The sequence below is a fragment of the Chelonoidis abingdonii genome, chromosome 2, assembly GCF_003597395.2.
Source record: "Chelonoidis abingdonii isolate Lonesome George chromosome 2, CheloAbing_2.0, whole genome shotgun sequence".
Classification (NCBI taxonomy): domain Eukaryota; kingdom Metazoa; phylum Chordata; order Testudines; family Testudinidae; genus Chelonoidis; species Chelonoidis abingdonii.
Genome location: NC_133770.1, coordinates 101,841,780 through 101,849,105, shown reverse-complemented (window position 1 = coordinate 101,849,105; position 7,326 = coordinate 101,841,780).

Below are 7,326 nucleotides of genomic sequence, written 5' to 3'. Positions count from 1 at the left end.
GGTCTTTTAAAAAAAAAGCATTTCTATTAACTTTAAGACATTTGGTATTTATCTAGAATATCCTTGCATTTTACATCTCATATACATTCTCTATTATAGCATTTAAGGGGAGAGTCAGGTGGCAGATAGCAAAGCTGACACTGATATTTGAAATTTGAAGAGCATAGCACTTTAAAATTAAGCTCATTAAAGATAATAGAGTGATACATTGGTAGGACTTGAGCTGCAAACCCAGAGGTGACAGGCTATTTGGTGAACAATTTACTGAGTGTCTCACTCCCCCTTCCCTAACCATGGGCATTGTAAGTTCATTCTATTAACCTTAATAGGTTTGCTTTCAAAGTGCTTTACTCTGAAGATTTAAATATGAATGCTTTCATAGGTTAGCCTGCAGCTAACTTAAGCAACTAAACTAAAAGAACAAGCAATATATTTATCTATGAGCATATTTGTATGTGCGTACTCTGCCTGTAGGTGTTAACTGTGGTGAAACCTGTAAAAGTAAACCAGGAAGTGGTGTGACAGCCGGAATGCATTGTGGGGTTTTTATTGTTAAATATCGTATATCAGTAATTTCTCTTTTACTCAAATCCCTAAATGCCAATGGAAATCCTCAGCAGCTAGTCAGTGCTGCTCCTTGCTGTAGCTGACGAGTATTATAGTAAGAGAGAGACACTTTCCTCAACTCAAGTCCCCAGTAGATATACTTGAGGGTTTGAGTTCTGACACCATGCCCCCTGTAGCATGTGCAGCTCTTGTCAGCTTGGGACCCAAACTCAAAACCAGCAAGCATGCTAGTCAAAATAGATTTTGGCTTGAAGAGGGTACAGAAACGGCCCTGGTGGCACTAATGGATGACCTCTCAGTGGCAATGGAGAAGGGCCAAGCATAATTGCTCAGACCACAGTACAGGTGTAAATGTCAGCCATGGGTGTTACCCAGCTTTGTCTTCTTTTCGACAGACATGTCAAATACTGTCATGCACATATCACAAAGCTCTGAAGCACAAGTTGCTCAAGCTAAACCCACATATGAGAGAAATTATGCTAATTCTAAGATGAAAGCAGTTACAGGAGTTCACTCAGTTCACTAACATTGCCATCGACATCATTCATCCTCCTATCATCAACAAGTTTGTGGGTTCGGAATTGGTATCTTGACTCCTGTATGCTGAAATGATGGAAGCAATAACTGTTTTTTTTATGGGTTGAGGGCCTGGTAACTGTGACACATGCCTTCCTCACTGCTAAGTTTAGCTACTGTAACTTTCTTTACCAGTTGGCTGCATGCACTACATCTCATTCAGAATGCAGCAGCACTTTGTTCTGGGTGGGACAGACACATATCACACAGGGGCTTCATGCACCTTCTAAAATTGCTTCCAGGCCTAATTCAATCAAGTGCCTGGTATTGATTTACCAAAGACTGCCTCCTCATCTAGTGGCCAGTGAGAGAACTATACTTGCCAGGGATAGAGCCCCTATCATGACTTGAGGTGAAGCTATCAAGAACAGGAGGCAAGGCATTTTTGGTGAAAGGTCCTACACCAGCGATACTTAGATAGAGGTTCCTGCGCTGCAAGTGGTTTTTTAACGTGGTTCTTTGCGGCACATGATATTAAAACACTATGAGATTTAATTATTAACCAATCAGGATGATTCTACCATGTTATTAACCAATTGTAGTTGATAAAATAACAATACTTGGTCAGTCATTTTGCTGTGAGAATAATATGTATCTATAGTAAATGAAACAATGAATTCACACTGATGTGGCTCTTTTGGGTAATGTTGATTGCTAATTTGGCTCCTGAACCACTGAGGTCTGAGTATCACTGTCCTAGACTATGGAATATATTGCCACAAGACATTAGACTGAGTCAGAGACAGGTGTTTAGAGCAAAATGCAAAACAGTTCATTACATTGGCCTTTCTGCACTGAGGAGATAATTTTTTTCTCAGACAAAATTAATACACCCAAAAGAATACCCTCCTTTTAAGTAACAGCAATAGGCAGAACAGAGTGCAGAGTTCCCCATTTGTAGCATTTCTCTAGAATATTATGTCTTCATTCTTGTGCTTAGACATCACAGCGAATGAGGCATCTCATAAATTCCTAGCTAGATTAGATAACTAGCTTGCCTAAAACCACAGCAAATCTACTGAGCAGCATTAGGAATCGAATCCAGATCTTCTGCCTCAGAGGTCACTCTGTACCACTTTCCAGACTTATAATAGTTTCTTTTTCTTCAACACCTATCTGAACAGTCAGCCATAGCAATTTTTCGCTGCTCAAGGGCTTGACAGCCCAAGAGTCCAACATTGGAACAGACTTGATGAACCCATGTAATAGGGGATCTGCTGCTGGGCTGCCTCCACCCCTTGGCTGGTGGAATTTTAACCCGGATGTACAAGCCCTCCCGAGAACGGCGTTTGCAGGCACATCCTCTGGTATTCTTGTGACATGTCTGAAAAGCATAAGATGCCATCTGCGGACAATGGCCTCAGTAGTCTGTAGACCGGAGTTGGTTTTGTGAAAAAAGTATTATAGTGTTAAAAGCTATAGTACTTATCCATAAGAATATCATCTTCTTCTTTCAGAAAGTTGCCTTGACAGATCTTTACTACAGAATATTATTACTGGTTGTCTCAGAGTTTTGTCAATATAACTAATGTCACTCAGGGGTCTATAAGCCACCCCCCCGAGTGACATGAGTTACACTGACCTAAGCACTGAATTGTCATACCCCTCATAATGGTGTTTCAGGGAGTTGTGGTGACTTAAATGGTTGACATAGGAGAGCTGCACAGATATAATATCCATAATAAAGCATCCTATTTATCTACAGATGTCTGCAGTTCTTGAATTATAAAGCATTTAGGGAAGGTCAGACAATCAGACAGCTGAGCTAGCTAATCATTCCTAACCAGATTATTCTGCATAAAGACACTGGAATGAGCTCTTCCTAGGCAGCTCCATTTTATCTGTGGGATTATTTTAGAGGAAGACAAGGAGAAAACATTCTTCACTTTTAGTTTCGAAGGGATGGGGGTGTCAGATTGACAGCCGTGAAGACTGAATTTCTCTGTTTAGCTACAAAATAGGAATAGCACAGGCAGCATCAGTGCAAATTTCTTCATACTAGTCACCCAGCATGCCTCGAGCCTGAAGGACCTCTGGGGCTAATACACGTCTGTGAATACTGTAGAACCTCCTTACTAATCATCCTACAGTTCTTCCCATTTGATTGGTTTCAGTAACGCTAAAGTGCTGTGATAGTGATGCAGCAACTGCATTCTGTGGCAATTGCCCAACTAACTGATAGTTTTCCTAAACAAAATTAGTTCACCCTAAGTCTTATGTATCCAAAATTAAACATAGGTTGTTTTTTTTAAAAGCAGTGTCTCCATATAAATGCCAGCTCACTAAACCTGTGCAAAACTAAGAGAAGGAAAAATGTTTTGAGTCCATGGCCTGACTTGACTGATTATCAGGGAAATTTTAAAGGGTCCATGAATTCTTCCATAAGGTTTTCTGCCAATCTGAGGAACTTCCTCTATCAGATATTAATTCTATTGTCTGTTTAATGTATTTTCTTACATAGGGTACAGCTTTCCACCCTTCCCAAGACTCTTCCCTTTTAACTAAACCAAAGGAAAGAAACCTCCAAAAGATATAGACCTCTACTTTTTAGGCACCCCTCCACCAACTGCACTCTTGAGCAGCCTCACAGCAGCAACCTCTCATTGCCCTTCCAAGGTAATTGGGGCTGCGCAAGGACAAACACAGTAGAAAAAAACACCTTTTAGGTTTGATAGCCAAGTTGGAAAGGAGGAGGAAATCTTGCCAAATCTTCTATGCTAACCAGGGATGTACTGGATCCGTACTTAATGGAGGACCTCCTTTGTGCAGTGGGAAGTGGTGCTGGTGGTCATTAAGTGAGCTCTCACTTTGGAATTTTAAACTGATGACCCAGCAAAGTGATAAGGTGCAGGATGCTGCTGGAGATGCTTGATTTGTCAGAGCTCCTCCAAAATCAGTGGCCTGACTGCTTGTTGTCATTAAAGGACCCATGGCACTTTCCACACATTTTGTCTACATGAAATTCCTTTGCAGTGTTCAGCTGGACACTGTATTTCTCTTTCTTTCTGTCCTGAACCGTGTGATACTGTTGCTGTTCTTTGTTCGATAACTGTCAGAACATAAGAATGGCTTTACTGGGTCAGACCAAAGGTCCATCTAGCCCAGTATCTGTCTACTGATAGTGGCCAATGCCAGGTGCCCCAGAGGGAGTGAACCTAACAGCTAATGATCAAGTGATCTCTCTCCTGCCATCTATCTCCACCCTCTGACAAACAGCATCTAGGGACACCATTCCTTACCCATCGTGGCTAATAGCCATTAATGGACTTAACCTCCATGAATTTATCCAGTTCTCTTTTAAATGCTCTTATAGTCCTAGCCTTCACAACCTCCTCAGGTAAGGAGTTCCACAAGTTGACTGTGCACTGTGTGAAGAAGAATTTCCTTTTATTTGTTTTAAACTTGCTGCCTATTAATTTCATTTGGTGACCCCTAGTTCTTGTATTATGGGAATAAGTAAATAACTTTTCCTCGCACATCACTCATAAGTTATATTACCTCTATCATAACCCCCCTTAGGGCTCCGTTTTTTCACAAGCTGAAAGCTCGTTAATCTCTCCGCTCATATGGGGACCCTCTCCACAACTCCTTAATCATTTTAGTTTGCCTTTCTTCTGAACCTTCTCTAATGCCAGGTATGATCTTTTTTGAGATGGATGCAACCCAATTCTGTATGCAGTATTCAAGATGTGGGCTGCGTACCATTGATGTTATATAGAGATAAGATATTCTCATGTCTATTCTCTATCTCTTTTTATGATTCCTACATGCTGGGTTGCTTTTGACTGCGCGGCACACTGGCGTGGACATCTCAGAGAACATCCTGATGGACTCCAAGATCTATTTTGGGTCCTGATTGTTGTAGTAAATAGCCCCCCATCATATTGTATGGTATAGTTGGGGTTATTTTTTCAATGTGCATACTTTACATTTATCCACATTAAATTTCATTTGCCATTTTGTTGCCCAATCACTTAGTTTTGTGAGATCTTTTTGAAGTTCTTCACAGTCTGCTTTGGTCTTAACTATCTTGAGCAATTTAGTATCATATGCAAACTTTGCCACCTCACTTTTTACCCCTAGAGGTGATGGCATTTCACTGTGGAGTGAGCTGGTTCCTGTATAGTTAACTCTTAATGTAAATATGTGGTAGAGATCATCCTCGAATCAAGGGACTTTTGCTGCTGCTGAGTTAACTCCTAAAAAGCTTTAAGATTATGTTGGATAAAAGAGGTGCACCCAAATAAGATGAGCGTTTTTTCAAAAAGCTCATCAAACAACAAGAAGGAAGATCGGATAGCATGAAATCCTCCCCTTCCTTGCAGCAGAGCTTGCAGATAAAGTATGTTTCCTTACAAAGTCTTGCATATGCTGACGAGATTGAAAGGTTCCTTTGTCAGCTCACTCACTCATGACTGATTTCCCCCATAACACTTCCCTTGTGATAGAAACAGTTAGAAAGAGAAACAGTTACTTTGTTACAACAGTAGCTGGCAGGCAGTTGACCACTACACCCAGATCTTTCAGGGTATGTCTACATTGCATCTGGGATGGAGCCTCCCAGACTTGAAGTGGTGCAGCCCCTGCTATTGTGCTAAAAATAGCTGTGTATATGTTGTAGCTACTTTTTGAGCACACTAGTGCAAGCCCCACCATCACAAGTGTGTGGCGCCACGTGGGGAGGTTCACTTCTAGATGCAATGTAGCCATAGTCACAGGCACAGATAAAGAACTCATTGAAGGAGAAGAGAAGGAATTAAAATAGAAGAGGTAAGGAAGACAAATGGAGAGGTGCAGAACTTGAGAGGAGGACAAAGACAGGAGAGACACAGCAGTAGAAAACTGGTGAAAGGGGGGACAGAAAAGACACACAAGAGAGAGACCAAAAGGCATGCTGTTCCAAACCAGCACCTCACATCAGCTGGACAGATTAGCCACTGAGGACAGGCAGAAAACTGTTCCCAGAAAGGTTGATTCAGATGTTGGTGAAGCAGAAGCAGCATCAGGAGAGACTGAATCACTGGACTCGTGGTTGGGAAAACAATCAGCAAAACTGAAAGAAAAACGACAATGAGAATGTTAAATAAGAGGATGAGAGCAGAGGCACCACAGAAGCTTAGTGGTAGCAAGGTATGAACTACCATCCCTTCTATTGCTCCCTTAGCCAGATATGTTGTGGAAGCAGCATACTCAGCCTATGTAAAATTTGCTTTTTACCCTGTCTAAAGAATGATGTTGATATGCTCCAAAATACTGTCCAGATCTGATCGATCCTTCAATTGAAATATAGAATCTCAAGACTGGGAAGACAATTTGGAAATAGGGAGGTGATTTGATCCTAAGGGCTGTCATGGGGATGGCCTTGCTAGTATGTGTAGTATAAAGTAAGTCCATCACCATTTTTTAATATCTTTCATTAAAATGCTTCCAGACTGCATCTATTTCCCTCCCCCCTCACTTCTTCAAGATAAGAGCACTTCAACTACTACTGCCCTGACTTTCCTGCTAACTTTGAAGAGTAAAATTGTGTGAAGATTTTAATCTTTATCCTTAATGTCTTTGCAAACTGCTGGAGAACACACCTGAAAGCTCAAAAATGCCTAAAGGCTACATCCTTTTTCAGAGACAATGGGTACATCTACACAGCAAAGAGAAACTCCCGGCTGGCCTATGCTAATTCCTGATTCAGGCTTGGGGGGCTCAGGCTGCGGGGCTGTTTAAATGCTGTGTAGACTTCTGGACTTGGGCAGGGGCCCAGGCTCTAGGATTCTGGTAGATGGGAAGGTCCCAGAGCTCAGCTTCTAGCCTGAGCCGGAGGTCTACACAGCAATGAAACAGCCCTGCAGGCTGAGCCCTGTGAGCCTGAATTGGCTGCCATGGGCTATGTCACAGCTTTCCTACTCAGATTTGAACCTTAGCGTTCATAACCTGAGAAGCTAGCATGAACCCTCTAAGCTTTTACCAGCTTAGATTTGATATCGCTGCCACCAGCCAATTTCCAGTGTTTGGCTCACTCTGGTCTCCCCAAAACCTTCCCTGGGGAACCCCCCAAGACTCAGATGCCCTGAGTCTACAACAAAGGGAAATAAACCATTCCCCCCACCTCTCTCCCACCCAGAATTTCCTCTCTGGGCTAACCTGAGAGTTACTGATGCAACCTCTTTACATCACAATACCAAGAAG